The sequence below is a fragment of the Numida meleagris genome, chromosome 4 (genome assembly GCF_002078875.1).
Source record: "Numida meleagris isolate 19003 breed g44 Domestic line chromosome 4, NumMel1.0, whole genome shotgun sequence".
Taxonomy (NCBI): domain Eukaryota; kingdom Metazoa; phylum Chordata; class Aves; order Galliformes; family Numididae; genus Numida; species Numida meleagris.
Genome location: NC_034412.1, coordinates 44077411 through 44104921, shown reverse-complemented (window position 1 = coordinate 44104921; position 27511 = coordinate 44077411). Strand labels below are relative to the sequence as shown.

At 43.7% G+C, this 27511-nt stretch overlaps 1 long non-coding RNA gene across 1 annotated transcript; it reads right to left on the bottom strand.

Moving 5' to 3' along the window:
* LOC110397452 lies at nt 1206-27505 on the bottom strand. The gene is made up of 6 exons (XR_002437785.1): nt 27401-27505; nt 26792-26914; nt 17702-17774; nt 5209-6024; nt 2970-3081; nt 1206-2003 (listed from the first exon to the last, which is right to left on the bottom strand). It is a non-coding gene; the product is annotated as an uncharacterized LOC110397452 (long non-coding RNA).

The window sequence follows — 27511 nt, the reverse complement described above, 5'->3', positions numbered from 1 at the left end:
CCTAGCATGGCCCCTATAATGCAGTGTCTGTGTTCACTGAAGCTGGCTTGAGGATGGGAAGTCCAAACGAGGAAATAACACGTTAAAATGGCAGTGTTTCTACTCACAGGAGCACTTTTTATTTTTTGGAAGCCAGGCTGCCTACAGACACTTTCAATATGCAGTCTCTATTATGTTGAGGACACCAGATTATAAACATGTACAGAAAAGTGAAGGGCTTCCTCTAACTGTCTCCCACACCTCCTTCCATATGTTATCACCAAATGTTTTGTTGTATGCTGATTTTCAGCAGATATCATTGGAATCAACATTTATTTAGCCCACAGCTTAGTAGGGTTTGCTACAGATTATTAACCATCTTCTGACTCTGCCTCTACCATATTTCTATCATATTTTTTTTGGGGGGGGGAAATAGTCTCAGGTCCAAATATCATCAGCTACCACGTCGCTGTGAAGGATCAAGGTAGTTTTATGCTTCATTTTTTTGTCCATTGCACTGGATTTGAGTCTGGAGCATGTGTGGCAGAAGACTGTAGGATACTTTGGTGTGCCAGTAGCCTTAATAAGTAAGTGGCTGAGCAGGAAAACCACATTAGATGCAGCCTTTCCTTGCCCTAGCTGCGTAGGAGCCGCTGCCATTTATTTTGTCATTGATTTACACAATAAATCCTTCTATAAAGATTAGGCGCACATATTACAAGCACCTGAAATTATATATACCTCCATCTATCTCCGAGCCTGAGAGAACTTACATCCCCTAGCAACAACACATCCCCCCTAAGCAAACACCCGATTAAAGACGAGGCATTTTTCACAGCTCTGGAGCCCTGTGCAAACCAGCTCTGGTGGACTGTTAGGAGGTGTGGACTTCACAGAACGGGATCTTATAAATACACAGTGCACACAAGGATTAACTCCAACACTGCTAGCACGATGAGCACCAACCAAGGTGCAGTGCCAATTTGTAAGTTTCACATTGCCAGAAATATGTCACCTAAAACCCTAAGGAGAAAACACAAAATCTGGACACACACCTGAAAACAGAAAAGCAGCCACCAAGGTTACCGAACTTCTGCTCTCAGGCATAGAGAAAATCCCATTAAAAATAATAAAAAAAAAAAGCATTTCAGAAGTTTTCTCCAGGCACAGGTCAGCACAAGTTTCCGGGGAAACCAGGAATTCCCACAAAGGTGGGAAGAAACTCACCTGCAGTGAACAGCAGCTGATCCAGGCACAAAGAGAGAGCAAAGAAAGGGGAAGCAAAGAGAAACCCATCTGTGCCCAGCTCTGCGGGCCTACTCCCCCACCTCGCCCTTTACCTCAGCTGCCTGCAGCTTCTACTTGGCTGCTCGCTCTCCAGTGGGGAGAAAAACCCCTTTAACTCCTTTTAGTCTTCAAGGCCATCTGAAAATATTGTCTGTGAGACCAGCAGCCCCAGCACTATGCCTGCTGCCACTCACCTCTTGCTTTAAGAGAGCCAACGAAGGCTTCAAGTCAATAGCCTGCTTTGTGCTCATGACCTGACATGACAATTCTTCATTTACCTCTACAAATGATTAATTTCAAGGCATCTAAGGGTTTGCTATCCCTTTTGGAGCGAGCCCCTTTTAACATATTTTATTATTATGCCTTACAGTCAAGATACAGAACAAGAAGAGTCCGCAGTTACCGTTTAAATCCAGTGATACTTCACGTTGCACACAGCTCACAGAATCTTTTGACCTATCAATCCAAATAACGTTTAAAAGCTTGAATGGCAAGAGGCTGTCTGCTCGAGGCTGCCAACACATAGAGTCCCTGTATAAATCATAATATCACTGAAGTCACGAAAACTGCGAATTTTGGTGTCAGCTGTGAAAATATTCCATCTGGTTTCTGTCTTGTAGAAAAAAATGTTTAAAATCTGTCTAAGTACAGGAAGTTTATTTTTGCTTCATCAGCGCAGCAGAAGCGGGGTAAGACCACTGAATAGTGCCTCAGAGCCCTGCCATTGCTCCAGGTGCCTGCAATGTTTCCAAAAGAGCATTTCAGGTTTCATTCAGACGTCCAACTGCACCCCTATTTAATTTCATGCCCTTATTGCAGTCTGAGAAATCCACCAAATGAATTTGTAGCAGGTTCTCTTGAGAATATAACAAAAGCAACCATCGGCCCGGTATCATCAATTACCTTAAGCTGACTTTGACAACATACTAGGGGGGAGGATAACACATCTGCCTCCACGTAAAGGTGCATTTATTTCCCTTTCCCGCTATACCATGGCTGTCCAGCCACGTGGCATCCCTGGGCCACACTGAGCTAAGAGGAATTGTCCAGGGCCAAATCTACAAAGGTTGCTCTGAAAGTAATGCCTCCTAATTGTTTCCATGGAAACTACAACCGATACAAAGAGCACAATAACATTGTTTGGCAGAGCAAATTCTCGGCTACAGAACACTCTTTTTCAACACAGTCACCACCATTAGCTTTGCATTTTCATCGGTGATGAACAGAAGCCTGCATGCTGCGCTCATAGCAATCTGCACCAGAGGAGATGATGCACTATCTCCACTCTTTCTGTGTAGCTCGTGACAGGGACTGATTTTATGCTTTCACTTTATTTCTCTTTTTCATTCAGGTCATTTATCTATTTAATGGAAACTGTATAGAAAAATTATGATAAAAAATTACACGAGAGATATATTACTTTTTAAATCATTATCATTACCCCATCCCAGCCAATGTGACATTCAGGAAAGAGCCCAACATTCATTTTATTTATGCTTTAGTCACCTTCCTGAAATTCCCAACAGCAGGAATCTCTACACTCTACCAATCAGACCTAGTATAAAAAGAGACCATGAGGCCAACGTGAGAGGGAAAAACCTGTGCTGCAAGAGAAATTCACGATTTCTGAAGACAGAACAATTCAGAACAATTTTCAAAAGAGTTTTAAAAAGACCAGTGCCCAGAGGACTAGGCACGCTTACCAACTCCCTGGATCTCCTCTCCGTCAAAGTCTGCCTTCCTCCAGCCCCAGGGTGAGCCAGGGGGGCCTTTCAAAGCATCTGGAGGCCTCACAGCCCCCTCTGAACCAAACACCTGCAAGAAGACTGGTTGTGAGCCAAAGGACCATCAGAATGATTTCATAATTTAATGAAGAATGGAATGGTGTAGGTAAGCCTTGCCAGTCCCAGGTTCCCATATCAGAGCAAGCCCTTTAAAATGAAGCAAAAACTCCCTGTTTCAGTCAGGGAGGCCTCCCGCAGGAAAACCTCATTTTCAAAGGTTTTAATCCACGGGTAGAGGTGCTGCTACTGCAGCTTGTTACAGCAGCTAACTCTCCTGTTTCCAATCCTCCTCTATCTGGCTGGCGTTCCCACCTCCACCCAGCCCAGTGGGCACTCTGTTCTCCAGCAGAGGGGAAGAGGGGCTGAAGCAGGCAGCAGGCACCCTCCTCACTTGCTTTCCTTTCCCATGTGGCTCCCAGTCTTTTTCTTTTCCCTCTCCCTGCTGCATTTTGTGTGCAGAGGGAACAAGGAGAAAGAGGCCTTTAAAAATAGTGGGGATCTGCCATGGTGATTTCAAGATGGAGCACGCAATAGCTATTTCTGATTGTGTTAACCCAGCCGTAATTATGTAATTATCCGCAAAAATTTAGTCAGAGTTTTGCATATCTAAATCATTAACTTTAACAATTGACAGGCTGCTTTGATTAGTATTTTCACAGACTAGCATAGCATACATTTGTCAGCTTTCCTATGATTACTTGTAATTTGGAATTTGTTTATGCAAAATGTTTTTATTGCTTGTTTCGGGGGGGAGGGAAGGAAAGGAGGGCAGAGCAGACATGTTTATCCTGTCAGGAGCATCCTACAGAACTTACCAGGGTTGCTGCAAACGTATTTTTGCTGTGTTTTAGTGTCATTAACTTGGAAAACTGATACAGAAAACATTGGCTTGTATTTGTTAGCGGGGAGAAGAACCATGGATGAGCTCCACCTGCCATGTGAAATCTTTGATTTTTAGATGAAAATTTAAGTAAATGAATTCAGAAGCACCTAGTACTTTATGCAACACCGTATTTTAAGTCTATTGCTTTCCAAAAACAATACTGATGCACCATGCAATCAGTGTAAACATTTTTAAATGCTGCTTGTGTCAAATACAATAATGCCAGCTCAGCCTTTTCATTCTATCCTGTAATCGATATAATAATTTAAGATGCAGTTTATTAAGCTAAGCAATAATAAATGATCCCATCCTGCACCTGCTAGCAGGTCAGTTCCTATGCTAAGCTCTCTGAAAGAAAAACCTGAGAGCTACACAATTTGTTCTTCACAGGGCAAATCCTAATGGAACAGAATTGTGTTGACACATGGTACCGCACTGACCCTGCCCGGTGGTGCAGAGATTCCTGAGTTACCAGGATTCCTGAGTTACCAGGATACCTGAGTTACTTCCTGAGGTGAAGTGCCTGAAGGGTGTTCATTTTCCTTCTGCTTCCCTATTAAGGGCCACATGGACAAAATGCATCTTAAAATACTGCATGCACTACCTCTAGACATTTGTACTGCGTTAGCGCACCCGTTTTTCTGTGGCTGGTGGAAAGCTGAGTTCATTAACATTCACCTGACCTCTGAGAAGAGCAAGGAAAACACGCTTTGACTTCAAAACCAATGACAGATTGTGATTTGTGATTTCATCTGCCCCATGGCAGCTGCAGTTTGGTAAATGCAGTTAAAACTTGCCTGTTTCCTTCACGATCATCAGGGCTCCCTGTAATGGGCACAGCATAAACGCAGAGGCTATGCAGATTCCACGTATGCCTAATAGCTTCACCTAGTTAGACCTCAGTTTTCTCCATCAGAAGGGGAGTTTTACTTCAGAGATTCATTAACAATTAATGCGAAAGGCACATTTAGATGGGTACGATTTTTTTTTTTTTAAATCCTAAATCCTTCCATGTATGTACAAGTAAATACCATACTCTCATTAGTAGATTATCCAAGACCCATCACTCAGCACTCAGGTACCTGAGGCTTGGTTTTAAAATCTTGCTTCCTAGGTACAGCTGACTGCTGGCATATTCACTGCATCAGCTCTCCAAAGGTTGGCTCACTGCTTGGAATTCATGGGGAGCAGCCCCGTCTGTCTTTGTAGGAATTTTGGCTGCATGACTGAGTACATGAAAATCAGAGAAGGCAGAAGAAAAGAATGATCTGTTACCTGAGTTTCTTTTGCCATTTGAAATCCACTGAAAGAGAGGCATCTTTGTAGCACAAGCTGTTGGCAACTCCTCTCTCCAGAGCACATCATCAGTCCCAAGCTCGCAGTCTTTTATTCTTTTAATTTTAATTGGTAGCTCCTGCCTAGAAACCAGTTGGGAATTGAATTGCTTGTGCATTCCCCATGCTCTGGAGCAATTGCCTGAATATTCCGCGTGCCTCCAAGCAGTTGCCAGCCTACTCCTCGTGCTTCCTAGTAAATGCCAGTAATCTGTGCGCTGGTGTGTAAAACTTACAGTACTTGATTACGTCAGGAGAGAGAACAGCACAAAATACAGCGTGTGCTGCTATTTTCACCTTAGCGTATGTGCTGTTTTCCAGCCTTCAGCCACAGCACTGTGAGCAGCTAAGCTGTAGGAGGGACAAAGAACCCTTAGCCCTGGATTTGCACAAGTTTATGAGTGGCCCAAGAGGTGTCCTGGAATTCTTGTCCCACCCATCTCATATCTCACCTGCCCGCCCTACTAGTGCTGACTTCAAGGAAGCTTTGCACTGGCACCATCCATATAACAGGATTAACATCTCCCAAAGGTTTTTATTTGCTGCACATCCACTGTTTCCTTGTGAAGCTGAACAGTCTCAGGTTCTGCTCACCCTGTAAGCTCTTCTCCTTCAGCCAGTTAAAGGCAGAAGTAAGTTAGGCTGGTCGGCAGGAGCAAACAGACGCCATTGAAAAGCTCTTCTCTCCCTTCTAGAGCCTCTTGCCCATGGGCTCCTTTTACAGTCCATTTTTCTTCCTCTGCGTAAGTGGGATGAGCTAGTGCAAGAGAGAAACAGGCACAGAAGGGAAGGATAGGAAATCAGTGTCTTTGTAATAACGTTCTCCCCATCAGCACAGCTCTCCAAGCAAATGAGAGAAAGATAGCAGTGACTTACTTCCTCCAACAGACCGACAGAGGGAAGGAAGTGCTACTTTCCAAATCACCAAATCCTAAACAGAACCCCTGCCAAAGTAAAGCCCTCGTTATACATCACACTAGGCTAAGTCTAAAGGTCAGCCAAGCCACATAGAGCCAAAATGGGTATTTCTAACATTTGTTTATCAGGAGCCACAGTTGTTCACAGAAACCAAAGTAAACTAGATTGGATAAGCTCAGACATTGACTACCAGACATGAGTCTCTGTGAATCAAGGGCCTTTCCATCCCTCATCAGAGAGACAATCATCCACAGCTGTCCAGCGCTTTCTCCAGGTCATAGGGATACATTCGTATTCTTCTCACTCCTTTGTATCCTTTTCCATAGCATTGACCCTCTCCTTCTCTACCTGTTACTTTTTAAGGAGACCACTCCAACCGCTCAGTCCTTCACTTCCTGTATCTCCACCTCAGCCCTCTCCCGACCTATCACCCCACAGTGGTAATAGCACCCACGCCATCAGTGCTCCTGTAATGCAATTTTGCTTTGATCTGTGGTAAGCTCCACACTGCCTGACTTCACACAGGTCCATAGATGGCTGTTTTGAACTCTCTTCCATTCCCTTAACTCCCACAGCAATTCTGTGGTTTAATCTGGCATCAGTTCAGTGCCACGCAGCCGCTCGCTCACTCCCCCACAAGTGGGATGAAGGAGAGAACTGGAAACCAAACAGAACTCATGGGTTGAGATAAAAAACTATTTACTAAGACAGAAGACGAAAATGGAAACAAATATGCAATGATAGCAATACACATAACCTCAATACACTGACGCACAGCAACAATACACCTGCCCACCAACTGATGCCCCACCAGCAACGCAAGGACTCACCACTGCCGAGCGATGCCCAGCAACGCTTCAGCAGCAGCCAGGCCCTCATCCACTGCTCGCATCTTTATGGCCTTCCATGTGGCGTCATGTGGTACGGAACAACCCCGTGCCTAACTCGGGCACCTGTGCTGGCTCTGCCCCCTGCCCTGTGCCATCGTGGCGGCAGCTCTTCCCTGCCATGTGGCCCAGCCTGGCCTCAGTTAACGATATGAAGTACTTCTTCCTCTGATACCTAATACAATGGTAGCTCAGTTTGTTTAGAATTAGCCTTCAACAATGTCATTGCTTGTGGCAGTACGCACATTTGTGAACAATTGTCAAGGATGAAGCACAGGAGAAGTAAAACTTCATCAAAAATCTCTGACAAACACCTTGAGAGCTCACTAAGAATTGCAGCCAGAGCCATCAAACCCGCCTGACGCAATAGTTTCACAGCAACAAGGTCATATATCTCACTGGTTTTACGCTTTTGTGGCTCTCTTTTTTATGTGTTTTAATTAGAAATGTTTAAAAATAAAATAAATTTTGTTACTTACATACTTTAATTATATTATATGTATTTTTATGAGGCCTAGGACATTTCCTCTTCACACAACGCAGCCCAGGCAAGCCTAAAGATTGGACACCCATGTGCACAAGGGGAACCTTGTGACATCATTGCTCAGTTTCCTTTATTATCCAGGGCCAGCAGCTCCAATGGGCTCTCTGTTTAAAGAAAGATACTGTTGTAACGAGATCAGAGAGCTAAGCTCAGCTCTGAGTGCAATTTGAGCCTTCTGGAACCATTCTTTAATGGCTAGTTCCAGTGCAAGTCCAAATGCTCTCCCTTTAAATGGCCACAGCAGGCTTGGTTTAGTGTCAGTACTGCACAAAGGAGACCCCGATCACACGGTAATCCTTCACTCTGCATTGAACAACAAACAGCGCAGTCCCCTGAAGGGGCTGACACAAGTTGTGTGAATTACAGGTGCTTCACCCCCAGATTCCTCTCTTTTGCAGTGGGGAGCTGTTTCCCCCGCTTTACAGAGCTCACTGCCCCCCACTCACTCACCAGGATGAGGCTTCTCTCACTTCTGCCTGCTTGATCCCCTCTGCTCACAGGAGGTGAGCATCTGGCATTTCTCTAGGTGTGCGGCCACAACGTTCCTGTTTACCCCCAACAAGACAGGAATACAAAGCTTGCTGAGGAGAGGGGCTGGTACAGAAAAACACTTACTCTCCTTCACCCAGCTACTTAGCCAAGCTGAGACCAAGGCTGGCTGTCCTATTAAGCTTAATTCTGTCATGACTGGGACAACCTCATGGTAAGTTACAAGCTTCCTCTTCTTTTTTTTGCGTGGTAATGCAACTAAAATAATTTAAATTAAGTATCCATTTTAGCCATTTTTTTTAAAGGAAAACACTTATCAAATTTCTTACTCCCATTCCTCCACGTCCCACATTCTTGTTCAATTACACTACAGCGGAGCTAAAACGGTAGAACGAGGCATTCTTCACAAGTACAGTACAAAACACCATTCTCACAGTAATGCTGTTCACCAGTTGCCCTACTAGTTTCCATCAGTGATAGTGCTAGGATTCATCTGAAGGAATATCTGACCTCTAAATCAGGCCATATGCCCACTTCTGTGTGAAACATACACTGTATCCTATGAGCAAAGTATGTACATTAAACTCAGAAGCAGAGGCACGTCATTGCTGGAGCTCCCAAACAGGCCGGGGGCTAGCTGGGCCCCTCTGCCACCAAGAGAAGCAGCGCTGGGCTCTGAACCTCTCCTCCTAAGAACCACAGTCGAAAATCTCCCTGTTTCTAACACACTGACAGATCCCTCTTCCCCTTCTCTTCCAGACATTTAAAAGAAACGGTACTTTCTCTCCCATGAAATACAGGAAAGCGGGATCTGTCTTTTCTTGCCAGCAGAAAAAGCGAAGGCTGTCAAGATACCTAAATCTTACCATCTTACCTATACTATGGGGTAGGGTTTTCTTGGGTGGCTGCAGCTGCGCTGCATAAAAACCACATGTAAAGGAGCCACTAAACCCAGGCAAATCACATTGTTTGACATAAAACCGCATACATCACTCCTGAATGACACGGCAGCCCAAAAAGCGGAGCAGCAGATCCTTCCATTTTGACCCAAATGGATACAAGTACCCTCTTGGCACCTGCTGGGAGTTACGTGCCTCCTGGCTTAGCAGAGGTCAGAGAACATGACTCGTCAGCATGAGCTGAACCCAGCACAGGAGCGCAGCAGCAGCATTTGCAGTGTTGTTCAAATGTTTCCCGGCTGACAGTGCCCTTCATTTATAGTTAACGATAATGTGACAGCCTGTTCTCCCAGCGTACCGCCTAACCACATACAAAATCCTGCATGTGCCTCGGTCCGGAATTCTGTTTTTATCGGAATAGACGTGTGCGCTGAGGCTTTAACCAGCAGCTGAGACGGGGTTTTAGTGTGAGATTTCCAAACCTGTCTCAGGTATTTAGAAGCACAAATTGCAGTGAAAGACTAATTGAACTGCTCTTCTAAATCCCCCAGGTGCTACTGGAAATCTCTTCCCTAATAACTTGGAATCTCCTAAAGAAGAAACCTCACCGAACTTAGATGGGTATGCAGATCCAAGGGTTAAGATTTTGAAAATCGCTCCGTACTGGCTTAACTCCCATTGACTTCAGTGGGAGCAGAGTTAAGTTGACACTGAGCCTTTCTGAAAATTCCCCTCCAGGTGTGTTTTCTCCATCTGGATTTGAATAATCTGTTAACTGCTGAGACTGCTTTTCAATTTATCGGTATGAAGAATTTAACGGGAGTTTTTCCCTTAACTTTTGATGAAATGGGACTCAAAAAACAGTAGCATATCCTCACAATAACTCTATCTGCTAAATCTACAGAAGGAACTAAGTTTATCTGCTGTATGTTTACTGTTATTATTTGTATTTGGCAGAAGACAGGAACTGAAAGCACAGACGTTATTGTGGGAGGTGCGGTGCAGCCTGTTAAAATATTTGCACGACACGCAGGCAAGCTGTCTAACTTAATACTAATAGTCAGGCTCTGGAGTAACCCAAGAATCATAATGAATATCCCCAGTAGGTGTAATTATACAGCAGCTTTTCACTTACTACTTCACCTCCTTGCAGACATTGTCAGGAGACAGGGATTTCCTTCAACTCCCTTGAATGCTTTAGTTTACCTTTTAAATTAGTCCTACTTAGAAGAATGAGGAAAGATATTTTTAAATGTTGCCACGTCCTGCAGTTTTGCAGGCTGCATTTCACTCTCTGCAGGGGAAGAAACGCAAGCTTTTAGGGGTACAAACTGGATTCGCTTTCAATTCACAAAACACATTAGGACCCAAACTTTCTTTCTGGGATGCAGGAAATAATAATACGAATAAAAGGAAATGCACAGCGAGGAACCATCTATTTTGCAACAGCATCACTGAGGACAGCCTGTCCATGCCCCAGATTCCTTGTGAGAAAAAATAGCGGCACTAATACCACCCGCAAACAACACGACAACCACAGCTTTGTTCCCACCAGAGATACGACAGCAGAATCCTGTAAGAGAAGTCATCTGTTATGTCAGCTCATTAAATTAGTCAGAACGGGTGAATGGGGAAGAGGAATATACCATTGTAATGTACGTTAATTAACAAATGCTATAAGAGAGGCATTTAAATGTATGAAAATGAATATTAATGAGATTAAAACACCTAATTATTGTGCATCTAATGGTATTATGCAGAGCATCCAACAGAAAATGCCTAATTGTCATGCATCTAAGGCAACAGTGCAAATCTTCAGACACAAAGATTCAGTGTACATATAGATCACATTATGACTTCAGTTAAAGGCATTGCAAAATATCTGCAATGAAACTCGAATCTGCAAGGTCCACCTGGTTTCAATGGTTGTTTTTAAGTTCAATTTATCAAAAATGTTAGACACTGCAAATTCCTGATATCACTGCTGCACTTCAAAATTGCATGCTTCCTTCTCTCCATGTTTCTGAAACATTTCACTGAAGCGTTCCCCATTTCTGCATGCATACCTTAATTTTGTAAAAGTACCATTAGAAACAGTGGGCTACAAACCAGCTCGGAATGAAGTTCTGAGGAATTTTTCATGAAATTGCATGAAGCAAAACTCGGTCTGCATGAAATTCCTTCCTTCATAGAGGGCTACTGAAGGAGAATCCTGAGCTAAAAATAGTATGGATTCCTGGAATTAAAGACTGCCTCGTAATACATATGCATTAGGAAGCTGAAATAAAATTATACAGGCCACTTGAATTCTGTTATTTCCTAATTACTCAGCGGTCGGCTTTACAACCTTAATGTTCCTTTAATGTACATTTTTCAAGATTTTTTTAAATGCAACTGTGGATAGAGAGCCCATCTCTTGACTCTAGCTAGAAGGACAGAGGGAGCTTTGGTTTACAGAGGAATTCCAAAACGGCCTGGCTGTGCGCACATTCCCTCTTTGAGGCTCAAGAGTATATGCCAGGAACGTGTCTAGGAAAGGTTATAATTTAATGACTGCTCTCTGTGTGGTATTTGCAGTCCCAACATGACTAATATCATTCACACATACGATCAATGAAGTCGTAATCCTACCATCAAAGCAATTAATGAAAATAGAGCACATTAGCTTAGTATTGGAGCCAGAATTGATTCCTGAAAGAAAGCTCTCTCCTCTCTCAAATCTGAGTTATTAATATGTATATAAGCACCAATGTGACAAGCACTTTAGATATACCTTGACATATATATTTACTGTCGCTCAAAATGACTTACAATCCATCATATTTTACAAAAATTATATCTTATCCAGGCTTCTAATTTTCTTATAAGAATGTGGTATGGATCTGTGAGAAGAACGTTCACAAAACTGAGGGGATTTACCTTATCCACTAAGCTTTTTATCCTATCAGAGAAAGAAATTATGTTAGTTTGTATGATTTACTTCTAATAAGTCCTTGCTGCCGTCTATTTACCATGCATATTGCTGCAGCTGCATCCTAACTTTACTAATAACTCCAACAACCTATTTGGTGCTGAATTCCACTTGAACGTATTGATTTGGAATGTCCAGATTTTGTTACGTTCCCATTCTCAGGTAGGTGCTGCTCACCTCAACACACTTAACAACTGAAGGAACAGCAGGAGAGTATTTTACATCACTGCATATGCAGAGGTTCTCAGGGGGATTTCCCAACCCTATACCTACAAACCAGCAGAGCGCTCCTAATATCACAACTAGCAGGGGGCAGAACCAATCTGGCAGGGGTATTTTACGCTGCTTGGGATACAGTTGGAATCTCTAACTGCAAAAAAAGAGTACCCCAGCAGCTGCATGCCCTTGAGTTAACTGCCTTTGAGTTAGGAGCACTAGAGGGAGGACAGCCGTGCTGTAGTGTCACGGTTAAGCCATACATGGGAGTCACATTAGCAGCTGCTACGTAGTAGCAACTCACATTTTTGCCTACACTCTCCAAGCATGAAGACAACTTCAGAAGAAGGCACCAATGCGCTTCACTTAAGCCAACTCAAGTTAAAAATTTGAATTACGGCATATTTGCCCGCAAATAGCTCCACTTCTCATTATTTTTCTCTCTTCTGTCTGTTTCAGTCTATAGCAATAAATTGTACTAATATGGGTTGTGGAGTCTCCCGGTGCACTCTACAGTGAAGGCACGTCCTTTGAAAAACAAGAGGAAATCCTTGCACTTAATGGACTGTAGCATCTGTATACTGCATGGGACAGAGACAGTTGCCCTCAAAAGGATGAGCAACAGCACCAGTATCGCCAAAACTAAAATTTTGGGATCTAGGGAAAACTGTTTCAGAAATGGGAAGCAGTCCAGCATGGTGGTTAGCATCTCAACCTGAATGGAAGCCAGTCACGAGTTGAGGTAGCCCAGATATTACAAAAGATGCTTGGACCCCAAAAGAAAACAAAGAACCATGAGAACATACATTATGCATTTTTTTTCTGTAGAAGATAAATACGATGTGACAAAAATATAAAAACATATTTTAAATGCCTGATTCTCAAAAAAAAAAGTTAGTCCCTAACCCACTTCTCAAAAGGTTTACACAGTCAATATTAAACTACTGTGCAGAAGAGCTGAAGATATTGATAGCCGGTAATGCAAACGAGATTGCAGTTAATTGTTAACATCTCCTGGGCTACGCTTCCTACGTCCCCGCACAGATGATGAATAAAATTATTTACCTATTCAAGTAATGAGAGCTATGCATTTTGATATCCACATACACTGTAACTCAGACCTCCTCTGAGATCCCTACCTGTAATTAGGAACAGATGTAGGATCTTGTTCCTGAATTGCTAAAAACAAATTTCAGCCCTCCTATGATATACGACTTAGTGGCACAACTCATGGCAATAATGCTTCTGCCAAAGGACCCTCCTCGGGGCACTGGACCTCATCAGCCACCCGCGGCCCAAGAACCCTGCTGAGGCCGCCCCACATATTTCCCGCTGCTTTCCATCGCTAACGTGGGACACTTGCTAAAACACCCCCAGGTGACAAGGCAAGTGTAGAGCAGGAAAGTGACAAGCAGCATTTATCAGACTTCATCTCTGATGAAGAAAACCATAGGTCTGTTCATTCAAAACCTCAGTAATTCTGTAACACATACAGACTTCTCCACGGTGTAGTCATTCAAAATTAAGCATACACAACATTACGTGCTTTCAGCAACAACTCTCACAGCTCAGCACATGCAACTGGGGAATGCTCTTCAAATTATATCACGGGGGAAACTCGTGATGGCGTTCATTTTATTCTCCAAATGTCACGCTACCATAGGAAAACATGTCTGCTGCAAGCAGCCAAGTTTCTTTTCATCAGCTATTTTAACAGCTGGCTGAAATAACCCAGGAGGAATATGACCACTCATTTTCTTGCTCTGGCATGTGGGTACCAATCCCAAAGTCTGGCAGAGAAGATTGAAAGCTCTGGAAAATGCGCTGTCTAAAGGCGTGGCAGGGTGACCCTACCCTGGTCAGATGCATTGCTTGGGCTACCCTACACATCCCAGCCCCACGGCAAATTCTGCCAGCAACAGCAAGGCACTGAGGATGCATGGCAGGCCCAACCCATTTACAGCAGCAGGCCTGAAGAGGTTCAAAGGAGAGGAGAGGGATAAGCGAAGCTGCCTTCTTTCATACTCCTCCTTGACCACTAAATGTCCCTCCCTTGATTTATGCTGATAGGGCAGAGTTTACAACCCCCCACTAGCTCCTGGCTTAGGTGATTAAAATGATGCCTTGTGAAAAAAAAGTTGCAGAATAGCTGCAACCCCTCGGGCCTGCAGAAGATGGACAGAAATTTGTATTTACCGAGGTCATTTCAGTACAAGAAAGTTTCACCGGTTTCGTTTGCATCTGACTGGAACAATTCAAGTTAAACTGATGCGAATGCCTTCATACATCTTTATTTGAAGATGTTAAATGGGGGTTTACTTGATTTCAAAGCTAATCTACATCTAAAAGAAGCGGCCAGATGAAATAAGACTGCCCACAACACATTTTGCATGGGTTTCACTAAGCAGCTTTATCAGTCATCTCAGTGCAACTCCCTCATGTATACAAGGTCTAGAAATACATTCACTCTCCAGCATTACTCTGCTTCATGCTGGGAGAATTTGCAGCTGGAAGGGGCTCAAGGGAACCGCAATGACTAGAAATAAAAGGATTGTGGGGGGAATCGTAGCTGGTGTGCTCATGGGCCCTCCATGGACATTGCCTAAATTAGAGTAATTAATATAGGGGAATGTGTCTGTGTTCCTCAGTAGTTTATAAATGTTACAAAAAGAGAAACGTTTTATATGTCCCCTGATGGATTTTAAATGTTAATAAATGATGTGCAAGGAGGTATTTTACATCTCTCCATTTAACAGTGAGCTGACAGCTGCAATTAGAGGCCAGTCTCTGGCCCAGCAATTCTTACAGGAACCAGAGGCACAAATGGAGTAGCTTTCTTCCAGAATAACAAAGTGCATCAGGATGCTGCCTCAGCATTTCAACATCCAAACACAAAGCCAAGGTGAAACATTTTTGACACCCTGGAAACTCCCTTTTGCTGTGATATGCACTTGCCAGTCACTGCTTCCCCTGACAGCAGAGACCCACAGCTTCTCTTCCTGTGGCAGCTCTTCACATCACAGGAAGGGGAGAATTAATGGAGCAACCAGTTACTTGCTATGGTGGTCCTCTGCTGTGAGCCAGAAAAAGACCTGGACTGTACCTGGCACATCTAGGGCAGCATAAGAAGACAGCAGTATTGCATGTCTCAACACATGCTCTTTCAACCTGTTTTTGGTCTGAAACCTACTAACTCTGAACCACTGCAGCATTCTTTCTGGTCCCAGGTTTCTTCACGGCATTGGGAGATCTGTGCCTGCACACCTATCTGTGCCCGCACTGACAGCCAAGGACAGGCATTCATATCCCTTCAAACAGCAGCAAAGTGTCTGCTCAGTAATGTCTGCCCCAGCAGAAAGCCCCACTAGGTTTCAATAAGCCCTAGCTACTGCCCTTCCCACGTCCTCTGCCCAATCCTCATCAGTAGAGCCGAGCTTCTTTGAAGTTTAAGGAAGCTTGAAGCTGTATTTCAGTTAGTTACCCTTCAGGTTGCAACCCGTGTCACAAAGTAACAACAGAGAAATCAGCATTCACAACACTGTATTCCTGCTCGTCTCTTTTCAGCGTCCCCTTTCTCTTACCTGGAAAACAACCTTTGGTCCTGATCCCTAAGCTGGCTGCAGTTCACTGTTGTTAGTGTGCACATCCATTAGCCCTATAAACTGTTAAGATACTGCCTAATGTGGTATACAGCCGGTTTAAGGCACTTATTTATTTCATTCTGTATGCAATGTTTCACACCATGAGAATTGCACCCCACTGACAAGAAAAGGCGACTCAGAAACTGAATGAAACCAAGCAGAACTGTGAGTAACACCTTGCATTTTCCCAAAGGCAAAAAAAATGTGTTTTACAATAGTTTGGTTGGTTTTTTGTTTGTTTTGTTTTTGCGACTGACAAACTCTAGCTTTATTTTAGAATGGCATAAGACTACAGCTTAATATACCAACTTTATTTTAAAAACCCTACATTTCCCAACACATCTTCTTTCACATGAAGTGTTGTAAAGTAACTGGTTTCTTCCACCCTCCCCTTTCTGGTACTGGACAACACTGGTGAAAAAAAACGGCAAGTTCAACTATTTGAATTATAGTTTTCTTTCAATTACTGGTTCCAAAACTGCACCTCAGCAAAGCTAAGAAATTCTAGGTTGTAAAAGCAAGGTTTGTTTCAGATTTGGAAAAGAATTAGGTTAACATTTTCACTGCAGTCTTGCCGTATGCAATTATAACCAAACATCATTGGACATCTATCACTTAGATATTCCTTCTGCTCTACACAAAGATTTCTCCATTGTGTCTTAGGAATGGGTCTTGTTTACTCCTTTTAAGGTCCAGGTTTTTACTACAGAATTTCTGGGACTAAGTAATTGCTTTTCTTCAACAGCTATCTGTGGTTGGTTATGCATTTCCTTTGGTTTGCATTAGTTTGTATATAAATGTTTGTGACTGTCCTTTCATTCTTCAGAACTCTGCTGTTAATGATTGTGGATGGGTTTCCAGAGCTTGTGAACATCAGGGACCACGTGCTAATAACCAGTTTATCTTATATATCATGTTCAGTTCATTCTCAATGGCATACGTCAACCACCATCATTTAAGTAAAATAGTATTGGTGTGGCCACTATGGCCATTATTTATGATAAAGCATGACAGTAGGTTATTGTATCGGTCTAACAGGTTATTATAAATGCCTGCTAATTAAACTGAGCTAATAAAGCAGCACTGACATACGGCTAGTCACATCTCCATGGAACGATAGCTATAGGTACTGAAACACAGCTTGGCAGCTGAAAGCCACAAGGTTACGGTAAAGCATTTCCAACAAGACACCTCATCTAGGGCAGAGCCAGGTAGGAGAGGCTGCGGCACTAGGAGGGACACCTGCCTGCCCCTTGCTCCTTGCAAAGCCAAATCCCTCAGGTGCTAGATGTTACCCCTCACAGGACTCCCCCACCCAGTCAGCCAAGCCTCTCAGAAGCAACACTCACAGCCTCTCCTGCTTTCCTCCCCCTACTGCAAAGGGGAAAAACAGTATTGTGCATACCTCCTTGAAAGATTGCCGGTCCCTGCAGCTAGGAGATGAGGTAATATGATAAGAAAGGCCAACAGAAGTTCAACCGAGAGCGCAAGATCTTCTTAGCCCTCATTACTGTGCGGACCCATCTAACCAGCTGCTGTTCTACTGCCAGCTACAGCCAATATTCAAGCCCAACAAACAGATTACAAATCCCCTCTCAGCTGCAATCTATTCTTTATGTTATACCCCCTCAGTGACAATCACAGAACACACCCTAAAAGAGTCTCACTCCTGGGCAATCAAATTAAAGTCATTCCGCAACGGCTTGTTCGCAGAAGCATATCAACATTGTACCTTCCTTGTATCAGAAAGAGTGATATTCTTCTACAGGAAAAAGTTATTTGCCACTGACTTGACTGATTTGGCAATTTCTCTGTTTATCAATATCCCACAACTCTTTCACGTCTACAAAATATAGTAATAATACTTACCACCTTATGGGCTGCTGTGAGGCATAATTCTTTAGTTCTTCAGAAATACTCAGAGATCCTCCAAAGCATCAATCTGGAAATAAAATTAGCATGATCATTAGCACATGTGGGGGATTTACAATAATAAATCTCCATTCTCCAATACACAAACGACTGCTTTTGGGGTTAGGCGTTTGCTCCTCTGTGCTTGCATGACAGCATAAAACTCACCACGTTTTCGTACACCTCAGTGGTACCAGTGATCACATTATTCTCATTGGAATTTACATTTTTTTCTCTAAAACAATACCTAAGAATTTAATTTAAATATAGAAACATCCCTAGACAAAGAAAGTTCATGGGTCTGTCAGAAACACGGAAATGGTATGAACCCACAATACGGAAGACAGAACAAGTGAATTTATACATTCATGAAGCAGTAGTGCTACATGCCTGATGAAGGTGACCTGAGCTGCTGCTTAGACACAACTATTTCTTTCCAGTGGCTACCAAGAGAACCCACGGCAGCGACAATCACTAGGCTATTTAGATGCCTAATATCAGGAAGTTAACATAGACCCCCTCCGAAAAACAGAAATTACTAATTCAACCCTACTTCAAACCAGACAGAGCAGCCCCACACAGCTGAATGCCTCCATGGAAACATATACCCAAACTTTGCTCACCCTTGGAAGTGAGCACGTTTCAATTAAGGAGCACGGAGCTTGGATTTCCATGCCTGCTACAGGACTCCAGCATGACCCTGAGCAAATGGCAGACGAGGGATTTTCTGGCACCCTGAACTGCAGGTAGGGAGCCTACATCCTCTGGAAGTCACTCTTCCTATCTGCAGCTCTGAACAAATTCCTTTCAATCCCTCTCTGCCCCTGCAAAATGGGGGTAGTATTTTTTTTTCCCTCGTTTGCTGTCTGCTTAGTCTAGGAATTCTTGGGGACTATGTCCATCTCTCCTAGGGTGTATAAATGGGGTGCTTAATGCAGATCTGAGCTGCTCTAGGCTCTAACAGAAAGCAAAACAAACACAGCAATGACACCTCAACTGTGGCAATTGTGAATCTACATGCTGCTCACATAGACAGAGAAAAGCAGTCCACTTTCATCCCCCAAGTACACAGTTTGGAGTGCAGGTCTTTGTTGAGCAGGCCTCTGACTTTAAAAGACACCCTTCTGGGCCTCCATGTTTCTTGTCCCTCAGTAAGTTCAATACATATATTCACTACAAGGAAATCAAGAGTAGAGAGGGGGCTAATTAAGCCCTCCTGCTCCACAGTTTTTGCCAGAAACTTGACTCAAAACAGGTTTTTAGTCCAAGAATTGAGTTCTATTTTTTAAATGCAGGCTTTTTGCATTTCTAGGCTGCACCTAGATTAGAATTGGATGAGCCAAAGCAAACACACATGTGCACACACAAACAGACAGTGCTAGGTGCATTTTTCTGAGAGACACACAGAGAACGAGTGAGTTTGCTTTCCCAGTATTTCTGCATCTATAAGCAGGAAGGCTTGAAAACCTCGCAAAGAAAGTCTGTTCCCTTGAGAATTCTTGCCTCGCTCTCTGCAGCTTCAAGAAGCAATCTCTGGCTACCGTGCATGGGAATCCCAGGATTTTGGCACAGTTTTAACATCGCCATCATTAGAAACATTGATTTACTTTAATTACCACCTCATACCCTGCACTGCCACATGCAGTCAGAATGTCAATTCTTTATCAATGTGTGCTGTTGACATGGAAACAGATCAGCTGAAATGGAAGCAAAAAGAAAGAAATGTGTTACTGCTCTAAGTTATACTTAGAAGCAGTAAATCTGTGTGTGCTACAACAGATTTAAATACTCAATAAACTACACAGGAGAAATAAACAACTGTTTGGGGTGACAGTCGTTTCAGTTGTTTACATCACAGACTGCATTTAGAAAAGCTCCAGTGTTACTATGGTAACCACTTTTGCTTAAACGTAGTTGTGGACGCACTTTAGGTAGGCTCTAAATTAACTGCAGATGGAGGAGCAGCGCTAGGGGGAACAGCCAAAGGAGCAGGCTGCCCCCCATCAGCCCTTCCTTCTGCTCTCTGCCCTGCCAGGGGCACAGGCAGAGCACTGTGCAGCGCAGGCACTCCAGCTCGCCCCGTCTGCGCTCTCAGCAAGGATCTGCAGCAGCTGACGGGCTGCACCAGGTCAGTTTTACAGATAAAATGACGCGGAGCTGCTTCTCATCCCCACACAGCTCGTAACGCAGCCCGCAGCCGCTCGCTCGCTCCCTCTGCTCATTGGCTGGGTGGCAGCAAGAAGAGGGGCCTGCAGCAGAGGCCTGCTGCGTGCCTTCGGTTCTTCTCTTTGGGACCTCTCCCTGCAAGAGAGCAGAGCTGCAGCAAGGTGGGTATGCTGCACAGGCCTTCTGCCAAAATCTGTGATTCGGAGCGGACGATGCCTCACTATTAACTTCACGGAGCTCAGAAACCGTCCTAAAAGATGCAGCGCAGACCTCTGACCAGCGCTACATTTCCACTAGAAAGATTAAATCTCTGTGCAGCTAAAGCTCGTTTCATAGTCATAGGGAACAAGGCCAGAGGGGCCACTGTGATCTGCTGTTCTTAATAGGGATTAAAGGAGCCTACGGTCTCCGGCACACCTGCCTCCCAACCTGAAAGCGAATGGCAGCGAGATGGAGATCAGTGAGCAGAAAATGGAGGGAGAGGCTCCTCTGCCCTCTTGCCAGGCGCCAGGGCAAGGGGCGTCAGGAGGAGCAGACACACGACGACTTCTCTAAAGAGGATCGTGGAGGCGTTGGGAGCCAAAGGCTGTTCAAAGCCTATGGAGCCTGGCAGCAGTGGGAGAGACGTTCCAGTCCTGAACTGGCTAGGGCAACGCCCCCCACGCTTCAACTGTGAGAAGACAGCAAGGAAAGGGGATTTTTTTCATTTCCTCCCTTTTCCACTTTTCACATTTCTGCATGATTACGTTTGAAAATGATGCGCACCTCCCAAAAGCTTGTGCATCAATTAGCAAGGGAAGGAAGGACACACATCATTAATTACACACCGGCCTGCGAAATACGAACGTGGAATACGGCATAACATTCTAAAAATAGCAGGAGGCCTGCCTTGTTTAGGTCAAGTTTTATTTTAATTCCCTTAATAAAACATCTGATATTAAACAACGGAGCGGAAGACATGCCGCTGTTTAGCCTCAGTGGGTGCTTCAGACAGATCTGCTGTGATTTAATCTGCACAGCAAAATGCAAAGCTGAGGAATGCAAGTTTATGCGAGCGTGAGACATAATAGTTCTTTAAACTTATGCAGCTCTTATCAATCCAAATGATCCCAAGCCATTCTACAGTCCACATATCCACAGGAATGCTTCCACTTGCACTGCTGTCTTCCATTTGGGATTTGTATTTTGGTGAGATTCAGGATGTGATGGATTGAATGCTGGGCCAAAATGCTGGTACGGATATAAACAGTCAGAGATGAGGAGAAAAGCTACACACTGACGTGGATCTTCATAGACAGGGTTATATTGAGAAAATTCTGTTTTTCTCAAGTAGGGCTGAGGGAACAGAAAGGGATGAGAAAAGGACGTGCAATGCATGACTCTGCAGGTACAACCAGTCCACATCAGAAGTGGCCAGCGAGTGTTATAGCACAGTATTTTGAGACCATTAAAGCATGCCCATTGGAAGCATACACGCTTCGGGAATGAGAGACAGCCTCTGTCTGAAACTGCTTGTAGGCTAAGCAGAATAGACTGATGAAGCAGGCAGAAAAGCATCTTGCTTATAACCAATTTTCAATTAGGGAACAGTAATGTGAAGATCACACAGGAACGCTGTAGAAAAGAAGAAAACAACCCCAGCTGCCCTAAGCATAAATCAAATGTCTTACACAGACACACGCAAAACCAAACCACCTTCCTCCTCTGGAGCAGATTGTGGTTGCTGGGAAAATGTATTGCAGAGGGACAAAGAAAAAAATATAGCAGAATTATTAGTGCAAGCTCTCGCTCTTTTGAAGCATGCCCTATGGGCAGCTTGGTTTCCCGTCAGAATGTACCTGATAATCGTTTTCGAAGCCTCATCTGAAAACACAAGTGACGATCTTACCCTATACTGATGGCAATAAAGGCAGCAATCTTCCACCTATGCTAAACCAAAGGTACTGTTTTCTAATGTCCCTAATACATCTGAGGAACAGATGCTCCCAAAAGCCACAGTCTTTTGATCCTATAAATTGAATGCTTTTGAGAATGTCACCCAGAATTCTCCCATCAATCCTAAGAAAACGTAATCTAAAACAGAAGATGATTTTGATTTTCTTCGTGACTTGGCAGATGAGGAGATAATTAGGTATGGAAAAATGAGTGTTTTTGAGGATAAATATACCTGCTGTAATCCTTCCGCCAACTGAATTAAGGTTTGCCTCCTGCAGCAAGGAGTACTCTAACTCAGCATCTAGAGGAAAGCTAAAACCTGACAGATTTCAGAAGTCATCGGTGGTCCTTCCTAGGCAACCAGTGGACAGAAGGAAAGGGAAGAGAGAGTGGAAAGTAGGAAAAGTCTTTCTTGCCTCCATCTGTGGTTATAAGCAATGGCAATAAAAGAATTCAGCAACACCATACCAAAAAAAAAACCCCTAAAACGGGTGATTGCCTATTCTTTTCTCCCTGTTAAACCTAAATGATTCCTCTTACGGACCGGTCACGTGAAGTAGCTTATTTTGTCAAGTGCTCTTCAGCCTAACCATGGCTCTCACCTCCGGAAGTGGAAGAATCCCATATGTCAAGTAAGCGAACACAGGTTATCCTTCTGCAACGATAGCTCAGTGCTGATTGAAAGTCTCACTTGCCAAGGGAAGGAATTGTTGTTTTTCTTTTTAAATTAACCCAGATGAAGAAAAAGATATTTGACCAGACCTAAGAGCTTTTTCATTCCTCAAGCAGCTGCTAGTTTGAGAGAATTTTAAATGGTTGGCCTTTATGAAATGAATTGGTAATCACAGCCCTGTGCCTCACACTCTAGACTGAACGATTCAGGGGACTGGTAATAGGATAAAGCCTTTCACCTCACCAGCTGTGGTTCAAATTCAGAATAATTCTTAACTTACTAAACACTGTCACTACGTGATGGGCATTTGATTGTTATCATACAATGAATCACGTGTTTTGCTATCGTGGAAAAGTACTCGTAGCGCAGACAAAACACTAATTATTGTCAGTAATTAGCAGCACTCTCGGTAGTGACAGTAGGGGACCTGTAGAAAATTACCCATATGTTTACTCCTTGGAGGTTGTCATTTCAAGGCAGGGGTCAAGCCCTTCAGACAGTCACTGTGGCAATTCTTGTAGCTCTTTCCCACCTTGGGTATGTTTTGCAGATGAACTGAGTTCAGCCTCTAGAGCTGTCAATCTACCGCTTTTATTACGGCTAAATTACTTTTGTTTCAAGTGCTGGAGGCAACTTTGAATGCCGGGTCTAATTAGAACATAATTGCCAGAAGATCTGAGCAACTGTGGCAGGTTTGGGTGGAGAATTTGGTGGCTCAGAGTATTTGTGCAAACAATTTCACAAGCACAAAACCTGCAGCTGCTTCTAACAGTGGTCATTTGCTTAGGCAATGTATACAACTAACTTTCCAAGGCAGAGAGAAGAAAAGCTTTGAATTTCCACATGCAAACTGATAGACATGAAAAAGCCACCTGTCCAAGTAGGCCACTTCCTAGGTCAAGCACTTTTCATGAGACCAGGATGTTTTGGTGCAAACAGGAGAAAAGGAGTTTAATCAGGAACAGATATTTTTGTACAAACAGAATGAGGTACATTGAACTATGCGAGAACCAATAGCGACAAAGAAGTATACACGTATATAAATAACTCTGTTTTCAGAATCATAAAAAACACAAAATAAAATAAATCTCAAATGTATGTATGTATATATATATATATCTGTATGTGTGTGTATATATATATATATATACGAATAAATCCTGCCATTTAACACTAGAAGCCTTGTCTTTCCCTAGAGGAAAAATACTCATGAACAGTCCAGGAACTCCATGCCCTGCTGCTGAATAGCATTTTTTCTCTGCCTTCCTTTGGGAATGCACAGACCCTCACCACTTCAACCCCTCTAATACAGCACAGCCCAGAGATTTGCAGGGAAATCCTGAAGATCCAAGAGTGAACACTTAAAGGCCAGGGAGCTTCTGCTAGGAGACCCTGTGCTTCCACACTATCTCCTGAGGTCTACCTATCATAATGACAGCATTACCTCTTTGCACAGCTCCAGGGAGAGCTGCGCAAATATTGGATTATCTGGTTCAACGGTCAAACAAAAAACAATCATGGGTAGAAAGAATTTCAGTTGAATCTACTTGGAATAAAAGCTACGGGAGTGGGGAGTACAGCTAAGGAAAAAGAAAAAAAAAAACAACAAGGAGGAACAAAGGAGGAAATGTTTGCTTTTAGTGTATTGAAACCTCTCCTCTATATTTTTGACACAAAAAGGAAAAAAGGCCACACAAAGTTAAATCATTATTTAAATCTTTCCTTTTCTCCCTATGATTTTTGTTTGTTTGTTTGTTTTCCTTGCAATAAGCCTTCACTAAATTTCATGTCACACCAAAACAGATCTGGTCTCCCTGAAAAATTTGTTTCCTTCAGCAAATCTACCGCTTAGTATCACTTTGCCTTTGTCCAGCTCTAGGAAGAATTGTACAGTATGAAGTACAGAGCTCCAGTAACCAGACTTTTGTCTATAAAGAAAGAGAAGTTTTCAAGTTAGAAAACTCGTCTACTCTGTCATTATGGATCAAAAAATGTGATAGCCAATTTTTTTTGCCCCCACAAAGGGAGAAGAGAACCAAATGCTATCCTCTGAAGGACAGACTAGTAGCCTCATTTACTCACTGTACCGTAATCGCTATGTTTTGTTCTCCCATAAACAAAACCACAGTCACAGTTCCTTACTCAGCTGATTTTTGTTTTGCTCCTACAGTGGTGCTGTGTGAAATGAAAGGCAGACAGATTTACACCAATGGCAGTGAAGTCCATGAGATGCCATCAGCACATTCCCACAAGCCTATGTAACATGCTCCTTAGCGTGGCTGGCAGCGGGTGCACCTGGAAACCAGAGTGGTTACTGGTTTCATACAGCTCTATCAGGACCGGCTGGCTTGGTAGTTGGCTCCTTTACTTGCACAGAAGCAGTTACTTTGGATTCAGGAGCTTCTGCAGCAGAACTGGTTTTGGTGAATGCAAACAGATACCCTCTACTACATAAACACATATAACAAAATGAGGTTGAAATTTGCTCAAAATGACAAAAAAAGAAAAATACAAAGGTCTGCAGAACGGCCGCTGGGAAATACGAACATTACCATTTTCTAGAGAAAATAGATACTTACGTATACATACCAGAATTGGAGCCAAATTTGCTCAGAATGACAAACACTGTAAGAATTCATAAGTCTTCACGGAAACCCAAATCATAAATCCAGTTCCCCAGACTGTACGTAAGTCAAAAAAAATAGTAGACAGGCAAACGCTTGTTTAAACGTCTTTCCTCCACCCCTTTACTACATGCAGAATAAGGCACTGGGCAATATTTCTGCTGTATTCTACAAACTACTGTCCACAAAAGAGTTTGCTTCCATGGATCACAAGGCAAATAAACACCCCAGAAGCACAACTAGAAAAGATAGAAAGCCCGTTCAAAGTTTACCTGCTGCTTTGTCTGGGTAATGCTTGCATGGGAGGAGAATGCCTAAAAAGTACGCTGCGAAGAGGAACCTGACAGCCAACATGAAGAAGCTGGAAGACACATTGACAAAGCAGAACCAGGACTTCAAACAGCCACAGAATAATATATATATATATATATATTCAAAAAGAACTCCAGAAGGTAAAGGCAGAGGCTTGCAGGGGGAAGAAGCAGAAACTTGATGGATTCTGAAAAGAGAATATCTAAAAAGGAATCAAAATGTGCAGGGGCTGGGAGTGCAAGTGAAGATCCAAAAGTAAACACACAAAAAAGGAAAATATAATTCTTGCTGGGGAATGGTGGTTATTCTTTGACAGTGTAACAGCAACAAAAGATAAGTTGATACATCCTTGCCTTCCATTCTAGGTGACTGTAAAATACCAGAAAACAAAGCACACAAGCGTTACACGTGGAAAAAAGTCAATGTGAAGAAACAGGAAAAGCTATTTAAAAAATGAAAACACAGAATCCTGTAAAGCAAATCTCTCTAATATATAAGATGAGTGGACTCTTCCAGGTGGCCACAGGACGAAGAAAAGCAGAAGTATTTGAGAATGGAGTAACCTAGAGCCCAGGTTTACCTCAAGTTCAAGCACAGACTGGACAAAGAAAGAGCTTCTCCTCACATTTGTTCTGGGCTCGTGTAAAGGTCAGAGAAGTATTGTTCCAGTCCAGTACACAGCCATCTTCTGAGATCAGGGAGCGTGTATAAGTAAAAGGGCAGAAGAAACCTAGTCTTTGTCATCCTGCTAACACACAACCATACCGTGGGCAGTAGAGCTGCCCAGTCCTGTCAAAAATGGCTCTAATATCAGTTGTAAAGGACTGAAAGAGCCCTTTACACGTTGCACTCCAGCACTAGACATCATCTGGGGGTGTGATGTATGGCACCCATGCTTTTGGGATGGGGATATAAATCTGCCCCAAGAGTACAAAGCTGCAGAAGAATACATCCAATAACCTTGATTTAATAGCTCACGGCAGACATGAGGAGACATGTAATGGTAGATCTCTGTAAAGCCAATCCGTGTCTGTAGCACGTTTGACAGGATACGTAACACTTTAATTCCGCACATAGGGATCAGATTGCGGGGATTCTGCCTCTAAGACATCATTACAACCTGTACATTCACACCTCATGCAGGTTTCAGGAGATCTTGCTGCCTTCTCAGCGACGCTCAGCCAGAGTAGCACTTGCAAGACAGAGAACATCTGCTTCTCAGATACTCTGCTTATTAGTGCTGACAAACATTGCACTGGCCCAGGTGTCCCACACAGCCCAGGAGCAACATCACGATGTCTCCTTCCCTCAGAACATGCACAGAGCAGGAAACTCTACCTTACAGACAGGCCCTGGTGGGGTGTGACGGGTGGGGAGAGCTTGACAACTTCTCCTGCTGACATGTGGCCCTGCTGCACGCAGAACTCCTCCTCTGCGTCAAAGGAAGGGCTCCGATGCAACCTGAAAAGTCACAGAATACAGAATACCCAGAGTTGGAAGGGATCCATAAGGATCATCGAGTCATAGAATCGTTGAGGTTGGAAAGACCAGTAAGACCATCCAGTCCAACCAACACAAGTTGAAGGCGTCACCCCAGTGCTTGGCGATTCTCCCCAGAAGAGAGGGACTGCTTTGGGCTCCTACCCCCAGCCAGCCTATGGGCCTGCTTGGTGCATGGCTCACACCCAGACACCACTGTCCCCACGTGGGGACCGGGTGGATGCCGTGGCGAGGTGCTCCCCCTCACCTCAGGAGGGAACAGGCCTTCCCTCAGGGCCGTCTTTTGTCCCCGGGGCTGCCACCTCCCTCATCTTTCGTATTTACAAGAACAGTGCCAATGTTTGCACACTCAACATCTAGGATTGAAATTTAAAAAAAAAAGAAGAAGGGGCGATAGGAAGGACGTTTAAAATGAATTATTAACCCGCGGGAGCGTTTTCCCCGCACCTTTCTGCTTCGTCACGCCTCCACCACGGCCGCCGCGCCGGGGGACAACATGGCGGCCCGCGAGGGGGGGAGGCGGGAAGCGGGCGGGGAGCCAGCACGGCACTGCGCAGC